Source organism: Dipodomys merriami, unplaced genomic scaffold (assembly GCF_024711535.1).
Source record: "Dipodomys merriami isolate MVZ:Mamm:240054 unplaced genomic scaffold, mDipMer1.0.p SCAF_2, whole genome shotgun sequence".
NCBI classification, from domain to species: Eukaryota; Metazoa; Chordata; class Mammalia; order Rodentia; family Heteromyidae; genus Dipodomys; species Dipodomys merriami.
Genome location: NW_027203381.1, coordinates 17,388,869 through 17,407,330, shown reverse-complemented (window position 1 = coordinate 17,407,330; position 18,462 = coordinate 17,388,869). Strand labels below are relative to the sequence as shown.

At 41.6% G+C, this 18,462-nt stretch overlaps 1 protein-coding gene across 3 annotated transcripts in view; it reads left to right on the top strand.

Moving 5' to 3' along the window:
• The first annotated feature begins 213 nt into the window (after nucleotides 1-213).
• Nucleotides 214-18,462, top strand: part of Smad4 (SMAD family member 4) — a 57,781-nt gene continuing 39,532 nt past the window's right edge. For all 3 annotated transcript variants that reach the window (XR_011373476.1, XM_070029127.1, XM_070029128.1), the window contains exon 1: nucleotides 214-607. The gene's annotated coding sequence lies outside the window, so the exon portion shown is untranslated. The remainder of the gene's footprint in view (nucleotides 608-18,462) is intronic.

Sequence of the window (18,462 nt, the reverse complement as noted above, 5' to 3'; positions counted from 1 at the left end):
CGACGCCCTCCAGGAGTAGCCAGTCCACGCGGAGACAGCGCAGCGCGCTCCGCCAGGGCAGGGCCGGGCCACTGCCCGCGGGCGCCTGCGCAGAGCGACCCTCTCGTCTCGGGGCGGGAGGCGGGAGCAGCCGGGAGAAAGGAGAGCAGCTGGGGAGAGGAGCCAAACCCTGAAATTACCCGGATGTGGTCCCCGCGTGCGCATGCTCAGTGTCCTCCCGACAAGTTGGCAGCAACAACACGGCCCTGGTCGTCGTCGCCGCTGCGGTAACGGAGCGGCTCGGGTGGCGGAGCCCGCGTTCGCCGCCACTGGCTCGGCTCCGGAGGTCCTCTCCGCTCCGTTCTCGGCCCTGCGGCCGTCCGGGGGGGGCGGGAGCGCGGGTGAGGGCTAGCGGGCGTCCCGCGGGAGAGGCCCTCCCCCACCCCTCCCGTCGCGGGGCCGCCCGGGAGCTCGAGGCGGCCCGGCCCGCGCGAGCCGCGGCGCCGAGGAGGGGCTGCCGTGCCCGGCCCGGACGGCCGGGGCGGGGGCCGAGGAGCGAGCGGGCGGGCGCCCCAGTCGGCTCCCCGGGAGCGACGAGCCGCGGCGGGAGAGCGGCGCCCGAGCCCAGGTAACGCGCCATGTCCCCTCCCCTTCCCCCGGGCCCGCGCGCCCCGCCCCGGGGCGGGGGCTCCCGGCGGCGGCGGCGGTCCCGGCCCGGGCGGCTGCGGCGAACGGGAGCGCGCGTCCGGGTGCGTCCCGGTAGCGAGCGTGGCCGCCGGCCCGGTCGGGCCGGGCAGGGTAGGGCAGGACCGGGGCCGGGCCGGACGGGCCGCGGTGTGCCCGGAGCCCCTCGGTCTCCCAACTTGGTCTCGCGGCCCCAACTCCACTCGCAGTTTGGCGGTCCATCCCGTTCAACTCCGGCGGCAGCCGCTCCAGCTCCTCTTTGTTGTTCCTGCGGAGTTGCGCCGGGGCCCCCGGCCGGGCCGGGCGCGGGGCGGGGGGCCGGGGCGCTGGGGGGGGGGGAGGCCGCGGCGAGTCGCTGCCTTTCATCTCCTCGGAAGAAATCGCTCCATTCCTTTTTATTTCCCCCTTCCCTTCCTCCCCGGCCAGGTTTTGCGTCCTCATTGTGCCTCACTTTCTCTTCCCGGTTGTATCTTTCCGGTCCGGGTCTCCCGCTTTGATTTGTTTACTTTTTGGGTATTGTGGGTGATGGCGGCGTGCGGGAACCCCCACCTCTCGGCCCCGCGCGGAGCCTTCGCTTCCCGTAGCGCCGGTCTCGGGGTGGGGTGGGGCGGGGTGGGGTGGGGGGGCCCTAGTTCACCTTGTGGTGGGGGCCGGGCCCGCGGGGTTGAAGTCGGAGTAGAGTTTGGTGTGGAATGGAGGGCGTTGGCTTCCGCACGCGTCCCCCGGCCGCTGTGCGGGTCTCTCCAGCTCGGTGTCCCCCGGACCCTGCGTGTGTTGAGTTCACTGATCCCCGTTACCGGGTGTGGAGGGAAAAGCCACGGTGAAGATGGATGGGTCTCCCGCTCGCTCTCCACCGCCGTGGTGAATTTGTTTTTGTTTTGAAAACATTAAAAACCTATTTTGGGGCTTTGTTTCGTCCCGTGTTGTAAGTGCTCCCGGTTACGGACCGCCGCTGAAGGTGGGATTGCTCCTTCCGTAGGAATAACATCCCAAGACAGTCAGGGGGTTAGACTTTTTGCAGGCTTGGAGTCTTGGGCCAGGTTTTGCATCCTTTCTGTTTCAGGAGCGGTTTGATTATTCCAGTGGTGTAAGAAATAGATTCGATACTTTTTTTTTGCTGGCAGAAACCAGGTAGAATCCCTAATTAAGAGATCCAGAAATACGCAATTGCAAACAGTAACCATTAGGACGCAGCGTTTGGGAATTTTTAAAGATAATTTCATAAATTACGTTTACTGTCTGGTGTCAAGACTAAATATCTTTCTGCTGAAATATATGCGGTAAGTTCTAACGCGTAACTTTCCCTTCTAAGGGCTTCTCTATATTGGCAAGTTCTGATATTAGCACCCGCTCTTCCAAAGTGTAAATAAATGGTCGATACATCTAACAATAGGGTTTCTCATTACTACTCGATAATGCTGCCCTAGTTTGTGTTTCTGAATGAGTTTGTTACAGAACAAATAGAGGTGGACCAGAATTAATTATTTTAGTAGCTTTAGCTCCAAATGTAGTGAGGAATTATGTAAATTACTGACATTAAAAGTCTTCCTCGGGAAAATATAACATTTTATGAAGTAGAAGTAGCATTTTCAGGTTTTTCGATGAGTTTTCTTTAAAAAATACTTCATGTTAAGTTTTAAATTCTTGAGGCAGGAATGCCTATTTCTAATTAGCTAAGTACCTTCAGTGCAAATCTTAAAGTCAGAGAAAAGAAACAATTGCAAGTCATTTTCAGAATTAATGAAAATTAGTGCTGAATAAGTCACTTGGAGATACTTTGTAGTGAGTTTTATAAGGACCATTCACTTTCTATGATGGCTTTGCTCTTGAAACAATTCGCTTGCATTAGGATGCAGCAGATGTTATTTTTGAAAATTAATCTTCATTTAGGTTACACTTCAGTTGAGGTGTTTCTCTCTTTGTGTATGAATACTTTTTCTGGATCTCTTTACTTTTCCCCTAAATTAAGCATCAAATATTTAAACTAATTCATGCAGCCCAGTCACACTCCAGCTCTCTCACTTGGAAGCTGTTTTTTTGTTTGTTTGTTTTTGTTTTTTGGTGCACTCCCCCTCCCCCATTAAGCCAGTGTTGTAGTAACATCATTAGACATCATTCTAAGTGAACTGTGGATTGCTGGCCTCCGGTGGGGCAGTTAACCTTACGGAATCTGCCTGGTTCTTTACATTTAAAATACATGCCTAATGTGGTGTTAAGTTTTTGTATTTGTGAGAACATTTTTTTTTTCTGATACTTTTGCCAGTTCTTTCTTTCCTCTTTAGTTCATGTCTTTTTCTTTCAGTTTTCATTGAGTGATTTTAGAATGAGTGGTTCTTGAATCACCTTGTAATAGCCATTTCAATACTCATTGAACATGACTGGATATCTTGTTTTACCCAGAAGATTATGTTAGATTGTTGTTTGTTTAAAATAATGAGGAGTAGTGACTCTGTAGTAACCCTTGGTCACATATAAAACTAAACTGAAAGGCTGGGGTGGTGGTTTACACTTGTACACCTCAGTTACTCTAGAGGTTGGGAAGATCTTGATTCATAAAAAGTTAAGGAGATTCAGGCCCATATCTCAACTGTGTATTATAGTGAGTGCCTGTAATATCATCTACTTGGGAGGCAAAGGTTAGGAGCATTGCAGTCCAAGGCCACCTTGGTAAATAGTTTAAGACTCTACATGAAAGGTGTATGTGCGTGACTCATGTAGAGCATCTGCCTAGCAACTTTGTTAAGGCCTTGAGTTTAAACCTCAGTAATGCCCTTTTCCCCCTCCCCCAATGTTCCCCTCCCCAGAGCCTCAATAGAACAGTTACATTTTATTATTTTCTGTTCTAAGTTGAAGTTAAAGGAATTAGACCAGTATAACAAGGCATCTAAGACAGTTTTCTTACATTATCAAGTTTTAAGCATTTTGCCCAAAATTGATGAAGACTCAGTCATTTGAAATAAGAATTTAAAACAGTTGACAAATATGTAAAGATTTTATTCACTTGAGCTATGTTCAGTGTGATTCTGTGGGCATCCTAATATTCCAAATATATGATAATGAGTCAATTTAGGATTGCTGGATTTTTTTTTCTTATTTTAAAATGTGTAATTTAGGCAATGGAAAATTTGACTGAATTTGTTCTTTAGGAGCAAGATAGTTTAGGTTGGGTCAACTTGACATTGTTACATGGTATAATGTGGCATCCAGAAAAATTTATTTTAAACAGGAGGAGTGAATGAAGACTAGGTAGTGCTTATGTTTGCAAGTCTAAGATGGTAAGTGGTCCAATTCTTATAATTATATGTATGTATGTATATAATTTATGGTAGTACCTGTGCTTGAACACATGGTCTTGTATTCTTTGGCTTTTTGTGTTCAAAGCGGGAATGCTACTCACATCTCCACTTGCTGTTTTTGCAGCTTAATTGGAGAGAACAGTCTCAGACTTTTCTGCCATGGCTAGTTTTGAACTGAAATTCTCAGATCTCAGTCTCCTGAGTAGCTAGAATTACAGGCGTGATTATAGTGCTTGGCTATAAACTTAATAATTGAGTGGTGATAATGTGGCCCTGAAGATTAGATCATAGGACAGCTATAGGAGCTGGTGAATTTATTGTTACATCTTAATCAAGTTAAATTTAAAGATAATTATAAATACATTCCAATACTAGTACTCTACATTTCATATTTATGTTTATATTTTATTTTTTGTCAGTTGTGGGGCCGAACTCAGAATCTGGGTAGTGTCCTTGAGCTCTTTTGCTCAAGGCTACCATTTGGAGCCACACCTCCACTTCAGTTTTCTGGCCTTTCCTACCTGAGCTGGCTTTGAACCGTAATCCACACATCTCAATCTCCTGAGTAGCTAGGATTATAGGTGTGAGTCACTAGTGCCAGCTTTAATTTTTGTGTTGATATCAGAGCTAGACACAATGTCTAGGTGCTGCCCCTTAGCCTTTTTACTGAAGGCTGGCTTTCTGCCATTTGAGCCCTAGTTCCACTTCCAGATTTAGGTGATTAATAGGATATAAAGAGTTTGGCCGACTTTTCTGCCTTGGCTGGCTTTGAACTGCAATCCTCAGATCTTAACCTCTTTAGTATAGGATTACAGGTGTTAGCCATAGGTGTCTGGTTTCATATTTTTATTTTAAATGAGAATTTGTAGTGGTTTAGAAAACTCGTTGGTATATGGATTTTCCTTTTCTCAGTTGTGCCTTGGCTTACTTTCCCACTGGTAGGAATGAAACATAGGCTATATGAATGATAGACAAGCACTCTTAACACTGAACTGCACCCAAGTTTTAGAGCAGAAGATTTCAACCTTGGCCATAAATGGAGATTTCTTAGTGAGCTACCCACAGAAATTTTGATTTCAGTTGGACTGAGGTGGAGCCAGGTTCATTGAACCACAGTAGGTTAGCCATTAGGGTTCTCTTTTTCCCTGTGTCAACTTTACATTCTTTTAAAAAGAAAATAAAATTTTTATTTCTTGCAAGGCTGTCTGTCTTTCTGTCACTCTCATCTTGTCTTCACCCTTCTCTTAATCTTATTTTTAAATTTTTGCAATACTGGACATTGAACCAAGGACCTGTAGCTTCAGCACTATACAACTCGAGCCACATTCACAGCCATTTGGTTTGTATTTGCTTAGAGACAGGATCCTTTGCCCAGACTGGCCTTGGACTTTCTTCCTGCTTCTACCTTTGCCTTCTCAGTAGCTAGGATTGCAGCATGTACCATAGTATCTGGCTTCTTTCCCCATTTTTCAGTTTACTTGTAAGGAGCAAGTTTTAGGAAGCTTTAGTTTCCATGATGAGAAGTTAGTATATCATTATTTTAAGTAGGAAGTTGGTCTTGTTTTAAAACATTATTCTCTAAAGTGTTACTTTGTGTTTTTTTTTGTAGAAAAAAGATGACTTTAGGTCCCTAAATCAACATCTAAGCTTCCAGTGGAATTTCATCTTCACAGGAGGCTACCTTGCTTGGAAATCATAAAATTTTCTAGCTCCCTGCTAACTAGTTATTTTACTGGTTTTAAAGAAGGAAGTTATATTGATTTAGCTTTTGTTGTCAGGGATTAATTATACACTGAAGAAGTTGCTCCACTATCTCAACTAATTGACAAGTCTAAAAAGCTCATTCAAGAGCATGTTTACTTTTATTTCTTTTAGCAGTACTGGGATTTGAACTCAGGTCCTTTTGTTTACTAAGGAAGTGCTTTACCGCTTAAGGTACAGTTCCAGCCCTACAGTTCTCTTTACTTTTTTTTTTTTTTTTAACTGGTAATGGAGATTGAATTTGGGACCTCCAACATGGGTAGACAAGCATTCTACCACTGAACTACACTAGCCCTTAGTTCTCCATTTATATCACCTGAAGTAGCTCTCAAGTGCTGGTCAATACAATAGTCACTTTTGTCACTGGAAGAGCTATTAAAAAAAAAAAAAAAAGCAGTATTTTTTTGTCATTCTATGTCAAACCATCCTGATTCAGAATGAGAATGAAGAGGCATTATTTTTTGAAGAAGCATTATTAAGAACAAACAAAAAATGAAAAAAGAAAAAAATTAAAAACTTTTAAATTGAAACAGCTTTGATTATTGATGATTATTATTTGTTTTAGTTTAGTATACTTTGTTTTTAAATCAGTACACTGGGACAATTTTTTTTTGGGGGGGGGTCCGGTCGTGGGGCCTGAACTCTGGGCCTGGGCGCTGTCTCTCAACTCTTCAGCTCAAGGCTAGCGCTCTACCACTTGAGCCACAGCGCCACTTCCGGCTTTTTTTCTTTTTGCTTATGTGGTGCTGAGAATTGAACCCAGGGCCTCATGTATGCAAGGCAAGCGCTCTACCACTGAGCCACCTTCCCAGCCCCTGGGATAATTTTTTTAAATGTGAATGAATATATGCAGTTCAGGTCTTTAAAAATTGGTGTGTGTCTGTTTTTGTGTGTTCTGAGTGCAGGTGGCTCACACCTGTACTCCTGCTCAGAAGGCTGAGATCTAAGGATTGTGGTTTGAAGCCAGTTTGGACAGGAACATCCATGAAATTCTTGTTTCCAATAAACTACTGAAAGAGCTAGAAGTGAAGCTCTGGCTCAAATGGTAGCACGCTAGCCTTGAGCAAAAAGCTCTGGACAGTGCCTAGGCCCTGAGTTTCAGTCCCAGGAGTTGTCGTGTAGGCCTAGCTAGCCTGGTACTTGAGATCCACCTGCCTTAGCCTTCTGAGTATTGGGATTACAGGTGTGTGCTATCATACCAGAGTTTGAAGTTTATTTTAATTTATTTATTTTTGGTAGTAATAGGGGTTGAGTTCAGGATCTAGCACTTGCCAAGCATCTACCATGTGAACCATGTCAAACCCCTTTTACTTTATATATATGCCATATGTGTCTGGACCATGATCTTCCTATTTATGCTTTCTACATTCCTAGAGTAAGATAGAGATCTTGTAGGTCTTTTGCCCAGGCTAGCACTCTTGCTGATCTCTGCCCTGCAAGTAGCTAGGGTTACAGGTATGAACCACTATGTCTAGCTTCAAAATGTGCTTCCAAATATAAAACAATTAAAGTTATTTATCAGTAATATTCATTGGGTAAGTAGGTAGGTAGGCAGTCATTGTAACAATTGAATTGTTTGGTGAAAGAAGTGCAAGTAGTACTTAATGAACTAACTAAGCCAGCAATCATTGTACATAAACAAAGTGCATCAATGTCATTGATATCTCCTACTAAAATTAGTTGTAGAAAGAATTTTGTATTTACAAATACTGAAATAATGCAGCTAATTGTCAGAAAAATGGCACAAATTCTTTGTAATTGGTCTTGAAAATTAGTTGCATGTAATTATGTTGTTGTACTTTGTTTCACTATCTAGTTTGTAATCTATAAAGTGACATTTGTAAAGTACATCAGTGCCTAGTAAAACTGATAACTGAGACTCTTAGAGTGCTTTCTAAAGGCAGACGATCCACCGTGATTGCTGTTAGTAGACTTGGGCTACCCTGCATGGGATTCTTTTCAAAGAGTAAATTAGATAATATTAAATAGGTGTTTCAGTTGTCAGTTATTAAAATTCAACTTATTTTCCAATGTCCTAAAATAGTAGACTGGCTGTGTTCCATGGCTCATTTGTAATCCTAGCCACTCAATAGACTGAGATTGGAGGATCATGTTTTGAGGCCAGGAGACTTCATCTGATTCAGTGAATGTCATCCCAGCTATTTTGGCAAAATGGAAATAGGAGAACTGAAGGTATAAACACGATCTGGCATTTGAAAAATAACAGAAGCAAAAGGGCCGGGGTATAATGTTGCTCAGGTGATAGTCTAGCAAGCACCTGCCTAGTAAGCACCAGGCCCTGAGTTTAAACCCTAGTATTGCCAAAAAATAAACCAGTGATTCCCAAATGATAGTGCATACATTCCTGGGGATCCCTAGGACCATTTTATTAAAGTGATTCTTGAAATCAGAATTCTTTCCTTCCTTCCCTCCTTCCCTCTCTGCCCCCTCCTTCCCTCCTTTCCCTTCCTTCCTTCCTTCCTTCCTTCCTTCCTTCCTTCCTTCCTTCCTTCCTTCCTCCTTCCTTCCTTCCTTCTTTCCCTCCTTCCCTCCCTCCCTCCCTCCCTCCCTCCCTCTCTCCCTCTCCTTCCTTCCTTCCCTCCCTTCCTTCCTTCCTTCCTTCCTTCCTTCCTTCCTTCCTTCCTTCCTTCCTTCCTTCCTTTCTTTTTTTCTTCCTTCCTTCCTTCCTTCCTTCCTTCCTTCCTTCCTTCCTTCCTTCCTTCCTTCCTTCCTTCCTTCCTTCCTTCCTTCCTTCCTTCCTTCCTTCCTTCCTTTCATCGGTCCTGGGGCTTTGAACTCTGGGTCTGGGCACTGTCCCTGAGCTCTTCAGCTCAAGGCGAGTGCTCTACCACTTGAGCCACAGTGCTACTTCCAGTTTTCTTGTGGCTAATTGGAAATAAAGAGTCTCATGGACTTTCCTGCCTGGGCTGGCTTTGAACTGCAATCCTCAGATCTCAGCTTCCTGGGTATCTAGGATTGCAGGTGTTAGCTACCAGTGCCCAGCTCAGAATTATTTTCATAATGCAGCTAAAATGGTAATTTTCTTTCCATTGTTCAGATTTACAGTGAGAAGGCAAAAGGGGGGGGGGTGCAGAAAGGGAGGGAAGGAAGGGTAAACAAATGCAATCATGCTATTCATTCAGTATGTATTATGTGGAAAATGACCTATGTAATTTGTGCAGGGAGAGGAGGGCTGGGGATGACATTCAAAACAAGAAATATATTCATTACCTGACTTATGAAATGGTAACCCTTCTGTTCAACATCTTAATAATAACAATAAAATTATATTTTAATTATTTCTGTCAGTCGTGGGGCTTGAACTCAGGGCTTGGACAGTGTCCCTGAGCTTTATCACTCAAGGCTAACACTCTTCCACTTTGTGCCACAGTTCCACTTCCAGTTTTCTGGTGGTTAATTGAAGATAAGAGTCTTACAGACTTTCCTGCCTGGGCAAGCTTTGAACTGAGATCCTCAGATCTCAACCTTCTGAGATCAGCTAGCTGTAGCCACCAGCACCTAGCACTACATTAAAATTACAATGATAGTGGGATAGTAGTGGTAAATTGGTAATGTCCTAGAGTAAATTAGGATAGTTGCACCAAAACTATGAATCTTTATTGTATTCTTCACACATGGGAAACATTTGAAAATAATTTCAGCTTCACTTAAGAATGACATTGGTAGAGCACTAAAAAGTTGTAACTTTTAAAATCTATGCCCTTGAGTGTATGTCTTTAATATTTCATGTGATTAAATAGAAAGTATAAATACACAATTTCTACAACTTGAAGTACAATGTCCATTTCTTGGAAGTGTATTTGTATCACTTGAGTTGCATGCTGAACTTACTGCTTTTTAAAATGGAATAGTTAAACATTTTTTTTTTTGAACTTTATTATTTTGGTCCTGGTCCTCAGGTTTGAACTCAGGGCCTAGGCACTGTCCTTGAATTTTTACTCGTCTAGTGTTATACTACTTGAGCCACAGCTCCACTTCTGGCATTTTTCATGGTTAATTGGGGATAAGAGTCTCATGGACTTCCTTGCTTGGGCTGGTTTCTTATTGCATTCCTCAGATCTCAGCCTCCTGAGCAGCTAAGATTATAAGTGTGAGTCACTGGCACCCAGCTTGTTTTTATATTTACTTAAGAAATGACCAATAATGTGATAATATAAAATAATACTTAGGGGAATGAACTCCAGGAAATGGAAACAAGGGTTTTTTTTTTTTTTCCTGCTTTGATTCTGCTTTTGTTTTCTGTCATGCTTGTTTATCTGTCTTTGGGAGGATAAGGGGGCCACGGAAATGGAGGGACAAGGGGTGGACAAATACAGTAGGGGTACTCACTAGACCCTATGTTGAAAATGAAATATAAAACTTGTGGGTGGAGATGATAGGGAAAAACTGGGAGAGAGCAAGGAAAGGGGTGACATTGTCCAAAAAGAAATGTACTGTTGACCTGAGTTATGTAACTCTAACCCTGCTATACATCACCTTTATGATAATAATTTAAATTTTTTTATGTTTTTTGCTTTTTTTTTTTTGGTTGTGGGACTTGAACTCTGGGCTTGGGCACTATCCCTGAGCTCTTCAGCTCAAAGCTAACACTCTACCACTTGAGCCACAGCACTAGTTCTTTAAAAATTTTTAAAAAAATGACCAATAGATACATCATACTTCTTAAGATCTAGATATTTGGCAGGTATTTCTTTGAAAATGAATGAAATAGGCTCACCACATCAAGGAAACAACTATTGTTGCCAAAGATAAAATCTGATCTTTTAAAATGATAGTTACATTTTTGGAGAACTTGTATCTGTGATTGTAAAAAAAAACTGTATGTGTGTATGTGTATATGTGTATGTATTCTTTAGGGAAATGGGTCAATATGTGGCAGAATTTTCCCAAATGGCTAGTTATGTAACAAAATCATATAGGGTTAAGAGATCTACTCCCAAGTATAACACAGACCTATGGATTTTGTTTTTTTTTTCCCTGATGCTAAATCTTGTGGAAATTAAGATATCAATCCGGCTTTGCAATTTTCTTATCTAGTGTTGTTAGTATAGGAGAATGGGACAAACTGTAATAGCTAAAATATAAAAATCAAAAGTATGCTGGGTGCCAGTGGCTCACACCTATAATCCTAGTTATGTAGAAAGCTGAGGTCTGAGGATCATGGTTCAAAGCCAGCTGGGGTAGAAAAGTCCGTGAGACTCTTATCTGCAGCTAGCCACCAAAAAGCTGAAATGGAGCTATGGTTCAAGTGGTAGAGAACTATCTTTGAGTAATAAAGCTCAGGGACAGCACTAAGGCCCTGAGTTCAATCCCCAGGACTGGAACACACAGGAAAAAGCAAGTCAGAAGTATCTGTTGTTTAAGTTTAAAACGAAAAACATTACTAAAAGGAGAATGCAAGGAGGAGTCAGAAGACATCCAGCTAAATAAATTACTTAGGGAATCCTTTTTTGAAATAACTATATGATAATGGACTAATAAAAAGATACATGAGTTTTCCTTCCATCAAGAGTTGTATGAAAATATTTTAAAATCAAATAATGATAGATGCATAAGAACTTAAAAAAAAAAAACACAGTGGTCCAGTGGAACAGAACAAAAGGTCCAGAAATAAACCCATAGACCTACAGCCATCTATTATTTGATAAGGGAGCTAGAAACATAGGCTGAAAGACAGACTCTTGAACACATGGTGCTGGGAAAACTGGATATCCACATGCAGAAAATTGAAAATGGATCCCTATTACTTTGTACCAGTATCAAGTCAAAATGGATCAAAGACCTCCATGTAAGACCTGAAACCATGACGCTATTGCTGGGAGGAGTAGGAGAAACATTAGGACTCCTTGGTGCAGGTTAGAACTTTGTGTGTAAAGTTCCAGAAACACAGCAAACCAAAGAAAGTTTTAATAAATGGGATTGTATCAAACTAAAAAGTCTGCATGTCAAAGGACCTAGCCAACAAGCTAAAAAGATAGTCTACAGAATGGGAGATTTTTACCAACTGTATAATGACCTAATATACATATTATAGAGAGAGAACAAATTAAAACCCAACCAACAACCCAATTAATAAATGGGCTAATGAGCTAAAGAGTCTTCTCAGAAGAAGTAAAAATGGCCAATACATGAAGAAATACCTAGCATCTCTGGCCATAAAGGAAATGCAAATCAAAACAGCACTGAGATTCTATCTCCCCCCAATTACAGTGGCCTCTATCAAGAAGACAAACAATAACAGATGCCGGGGAAGTTGTAGCCAAAAGGGAAACCGGATGGGTTATGTAAATTTGTTCAACCACTATGGAAAGCATTATGGAGGTTCCTCAAAAAAACTAAACATAGACCTACAGACAATCCAGCAGTTCCACTCCTGGGCATTTATCCAAAAGATTACAAACCAAGGTACAGCACAAGCCACCAGCACAACCATGTTCATTACAGCACTATTCACCATAGTCAAGGTATAGAATCAGCCCAGATGCCCCCCTTAATGGATGAATGGATTAAGAAAATGTGGTATATATACACCCTTGAGTTTTACGCATCTATTAAAAAGAATGATATTGTACCATTTGTAAAGAGATGGAAAGACTTGGAAAAAAATTATGTTAAGTCAGGCCAAGAGACAAAAGTTGCATGTTTTCCCTCATAAGCTAGAATTAGTTTTTCAACTAATAGTTAAATTCATTTGTTGGTATTCAAGGGTATACAAATGTTTTAACCAAAATATGGCAGATTCAAGGGAGAGTTCAAATAGTGTACCTTAGAAAGGCATAGTCAAAGTTCAACAGATGAACACCAGGAGACAATTCTTGAGTGGGGAGGGGTCATGGTATGAGAGGCAGACAAATGAAGGGGAGAAATAGGGGAGAAATGCAGTTAATTCAGTATACTACAAAATTTATAAGAGTGAGGAAAAGAGTAGGTTGGGAGGGATAGATGAGAATGTTGAAAGAGGTGACATGATCAAGATGCATTATATTAATAAATTGCTTTGTTAAATGGCAATTTCCTTCTACAATTACTTAAAGATAATAAGATATTTTAAAATCCCAGTTTTGGTTACTTGTTTTACAAGCGCTAACACAAGTGACTATTTCTGACCATTTCCTCTTTTGTTTGAATAGTGGTTATTTTATTTTTAATTGTGTGTGTCTGAACAGTTTTCTCTGAAGATTCTACTGATTAATTACTCTGATTTGGCTTTTAATGCTCCATCTTTGCTAGAATTACCTTTTCCCCAAATGCCCCACAGTAGAGGAAGCTACAGATAGATCAGGTGGGACTCAGCACCAATGAGGAGCTCTTGGACAAATTTAAGCAACAGAGTTTTAGAAGAAAGTGTTTTTAGGCGGGGCTTACCTGGCATCCATTCTTGTCTTACTTCTTTCTGTCCTGTAGATGATGTCCTAGTCTCTGAAAAATGCTACACAACAGAGAACATTACAAAGTTTCACAAGGCAAACACAAAACCAAGTATTAATAAAAACCAACAGCAAGTATTAAAAGCTAACTCATTTGACAGGTAAATGCTTGATAGTCATTGACCAAATGTTTGAATGCAAATGCTTCAGAAGGATCCAAACAGACAAAACTTAGTCTAATCATGGCTAAAATTTTAGTGGTTAACAGAATAGTTATTACCATTTCACACAGCATTTTTGTATAATAATTATGATGTTATTGTCAACATCATCAAGCTCTTCTTGTCAGAATTAGGACTACCAGGATATAAGCCTGCAGAAGGCTAGCATCATCAACAATTTATTTTAGAGGACACCAGCTTGGCAAACTGTTCTCAGATTTTGCATTCTAGCCAGGTGTCAGTGGCTCATGCCTGTAATCCTCGCTACTCTGGAGGCTGATATTTGAGTATTGTGGTTTGAAGCCAGGCCAGGCAGGAAAGTCTGTGAGACTCTTATTTCCAGTTAACTACCAAAAAAAAAAAAAAAAAAAAAAAGCCAGAAGTGGAGCTGTGACTCAAGTGGTAGAGTGCTAATCTTGAGCAAAAGAAGCTCAACGACAGTGCTCATGCTTTGAGTTGAAGCCTCAAGGCTGGCAAATAAATAAATTCACATTCTAGAAAGCTTACATTATTTGGGAAACACAAATACACTTAACATACAAAAGAGCTAGAAACAATTATCACATTTACACATATGTCACACATACATATGAGTTTAGCTTTTATTTTTGGAATGAAATTTTGAATCTTAACCTATGCAGGGAAATAGGTGTCTGTCACTGACTCAGTGCCAATGACTTAGTCATGACTGTTTCTTAATTTTTTTTTTTGCTAATCCTGGGGCTTGAACTTAGGGCCTGAGCACTGTCCCTGGACCACAGCACCACTTCTGGCCTTTTCTGTTTATTTGGTGCTGAGGAATCGAACCCAGGACTTCATGCATGCTAGGCAAGCACTCTACCACTAAGCCACCTTCCCAACCCTAGTTCCTAAACACTTTGAAAGAGAGTCCCATGCTAAAGTTTATTAATCACATATCAAGACACATAATTTCTAGAATACAATACATTTGGCATGTGTAATGTAGTAAGCTCAAAAGTAAACAAACATCTTAGAAGTCAATGCCAACCCTCATTAACTAAAACAATTTAAATGTAAACCTTAGATTGATTCTCAACCTGTTTAATTTTAGAGTCTTTTAACAAGTTTGATTACCTGGCTTTGTAGTTTAAGAATTTGTTTTTCTAGTGAAAAACAGCTTATGATTAATAGCAAAGCTAGACGAAAAGTACACATTAGATAGATACAAGAACAAACCTGTTTCTGTTGCTGACTTTATGTCCCATTAACTCTTACCATGACTGTCTAGCACCTGTGTTGTTGTTATTGACTCTCATATAGCCCTAATATCTCTACTAGTTTTTCAGACTGAGCATATGTAAAACTGAATTTGTTTCCCCCTTTTAAAAGCTTTTATCCTTTATAATTCAGTTAACTTGGTTGGGAAGTGTATCATGTTTTTGCTGTCCTTCCCCCCTCTTTCCCCCCAATACACCCCCCCACTGACTCCGCTTTTTTCCTGTGCCCATACCCCAGTAGGCCTTTACTGTTTTGCTCATCATTGTTCTTTGATTCTTTCTTCCATGTTGTCACTGAAGTTTTTGTTTTATTTTGTTTTTCCTACTACAAATCTAATGCTGTTATTTTCCCTCACAAACCTAATCTATAATATAATACAAATCTTATTTGTCTGCTTTTTTTCCTGGAATTTTTCTTTAGCCTGCCTTTTTTTTTTTTTTTTTTTTTTTGCTAGTACTGGAAGATTTGAACTCAGGTCTCACACTTACTGGGCTTGCTTGCTCCTCTGGAACACTTGAAGCGTGCTTCTTTTTGTTAGTTATTTTGGAGATAGAGTCTTGTGGACTTTTCTACTCAGGTAGGCTTTGAACTGTGATCTTTCAGCTCTCAGTCTCCTAGATAGTGAGGATTTCTGGCCTAAATCATTGGCATTCTGCTTTGCCTGGAAAGTTTTTTTTTTTTTTTGGGTCCGGTCATGGGGCCTGAACTCCGGGCCTGGGCCTGGGCCTGGGCGCTGTCCCTCAGCTCTTCAGCTCAAGGCTAGTGCTCTACCACTGGAGCCACAGCGCCACTTCTGGCTTTTTTCTTTGTTCTTTGTGGTGCTGAGGAATCGAACCCAGGGCCTCAGGCATGCAAGGCAAGCGCTCTACCACTGAGCCACCTTCCCAGCCCCCCCTTTCAAAAATTTTTTTTATTTATTATTTTTTTGTGTGCTGGTACTATGGCTTGAACTCTACCTGGGTGCTGTCCCTGAGCTTTGTCTCTCTCATTGTGTCTGCCCTTTGAAACTAGTCATAGCTCAATTTCTCAGACTTGACATTCTAACACTTCAGGTTGGGTATTTGTCTTTGTTCTGAGGACTATCCTTTGTATTGGAGGATGTTTAGTAGTGACCTTTTCCATACCACTAGATTTCCGGTAGTACTAGCTCCAATTTTCTCCTTATATTTGTGGCTTTGTTCTGAGGACTATCGTTTGTATTGGAGGATGTTTAGTAGTGACCTTTTCCATACCACTAGATTTCCGGTAGTACTAGCTCCAATTTTCTCCTTATATTTGTGGCCATCAAAATTATCTCGAGCCAGACACTGGTGGCTCACACCTTTAATCCTAACCATGTAAGAGGCTGAGATCTGAGGATCTTGGTTTGAAGCTAGCCCAAGCAGAAAAGCCCCCATGAGACTCTTATCTCCAATTAACTACCCCTTGGTGCTGTGGCTCAAGGGGTAGAGAGCTAGCTAGCCTTGAGCACAAAGAGGCTCAGGGACATTGCCCAGGCCTTGAGTTTAAGCCCCATAACTGATCCCCCCCCCCAAAAAAAAAATCTTGTAAGCTGGGTGCTGAGATCCGAGGACTTTGGTTCAAAGTCAGCCCAAGTGGGAAAGTCAGTGAGACTTACCTTCACTTACCAAAAAATGCAGGAAGTGGAACTGTGACTCAAGTAGTAGAATGCTAGCCTTGAGTACTAAAGCTCAGGACAGTGCCCAGGCCCTGAGTTCAAGACCCAGGACCAGCACCAAAAAAATAAAAAATGCTAAGTATTTATCTAAGCTGGTTGCTGCTTGAGAATTGTTGTTATGGCCATATGACTCAGACCCGTCAAATGTGAGCATAAGCAATAGACTTTAGAAAACCATTTGAGCTATACTACTCCCTTCCTCTGTCATTTAATAATTTCATAACATATGTAAAGAAAAGTGTCTGTCTTCCTATTCCCTAAGAGATGGAATGAACAGTGCCACCATTTGACCTGTGATGAACAAGTAGCATATACAGAACATTGTTGCTTTAAGCAGTTGATGTTGTGGGGGTTTATTATAACTGCAACATACCCTATCCTATCCTGACTGATACATTATACCAAGGCATAGGTATAGTATAGTGTATACATACTATACATATATATGTTTAATAGGTGTGTGAATTTTCTGGGTTCCTTCTTATGTAGTCCCAAATTACTTTGCCACCCTGCCTCTTTTAGCATTTGTTACTTAAAGTGATCACGTATTTGAACTTCTTAGATCAGTATTTTTTTTTTTTTTTACTGAACCTAGAATTTCACACAAAGGCTAAGTAGATGTATACTACCAAGCCCTTCCCCATCCTCTAGATAAGGTTCGTTGTTATCTATAAGTGGTAATTCTCATTAATATGGGAGTACCAATTCCCTAGTAGTTGAGACTATAGGTGCACACCACTATACCCAGCCAAAATCAGTAATTCAGTAATTAAAAAAAATTTAAGTAGTTGTACAAAGGCGTTGCCATTTAATGCAGTAATTCTTTTGTTTTGTTTTTGTTGGTCCTGGGGCTTGAACTCTGGGCCTGGGCATTGTCCCTTAGCTCTTCAGCTCAAGGCAAGTGTTCTACCACTTGAGCCACAATGCCACTTCTAGTTTTCTGGAGGTTAATTGGAGATAAGAGTCTCATGGACGGACTATCCTGCTCAGGCTGGCTTTGAACCTCAATCCTCAGATTTCAGCCTTCTGAGTAGGATTAGAGGTGTGAGCCATTGGTGCCTGGCTTTACTGTAGTAGTTCTTAATGGAGTAAGAACTGTTTTTGTCCCTCCCACCCTTTTCCCCCCTACCTGGTACTGGGGCTTAAATTCTGGGCCTCATGCTTGTTTGGCTGGCACCCTGGCACTCTCCCACTTGATTTGGGGATAGAGTTTTGCAAACTTTTTGCCCAGGTTGGCCTAGATTTCAACCTCTTCAGTAGAACTGCTTTTTAAGCAGTGTTGTGAGAATTCTAGAAAGGCGCATTGGTGGTGTGTGGTGAAATGTCATTCTGTAAGAGACTGAAAAATTGAGCTCACAAGGTCTTTTAATTCCCCCGAAATCCATGTAGTAGGAAAACATGGTTTAGAACCCAGTTCCATTTTAATACTTAGGCCATTTTCTAGGAAATACATTTTCTCAATTTCTAAATTAGTTTTATTGAGAGCTTTTTCAAGAGTTTACTGTATGGATTTGGAGGCATGGAGCTCAGGTGGTAAAGTACCAGCCAATGAGCAAAAGTGTCAGATACTGAGTTTGAGTTCTGGTTTCTGGTGTTGGGGAGAGTTCACTGTATCAAACTAGGTGCAAGCTGGGCTCACACCTGTAGTCCTAGTACTCAGGAGGCTGAGATCTGAGGATTACTGTTCTAAGCCAGCCCAGGCAGGCAAGTTGACCGGGGCAGGGGGGTGGGGGTGGGGAGAAAGAAAAGAAACTAGGAGCTGAGATCTGAGTTGCAGTTTGAAGTCAGCTTAGGTGGACAAATTTGCTGCAAGACTTTGATCTCCAACTAATCATCAAAACAGTTCAGACTCCAGTACCATCACAAAAGAAAAGAAAAGAAAAGAAAAAGAAAAAAGTTCACTGTGAAAATCACGTTGACATACACTTAGGTCTGAATTTCTTTTGCCTTTTTCTGTTTATGTGGTACTTAGGAATCAAACCCAGGGCTTCGTGCATGTTAGGCAAGCACTTTCTCACTAAGCAACATTCCAGCTCCCAAAGTTCTGAATTTCTAACTGTCATGTTTAGGATGCAATCATCTACTTTGTGTGTGTGTGTGTGTGTGTGTGTGTGTGTGTGTGTGTGTGTGTGTGTGTGTGTGTGTGTGTGTGTGTGTGTGTGTGTGTGTGTGTGTGTGTGTGTGTGTGTGTGTGTGTGTGTGTGTGTGTGTGTGTG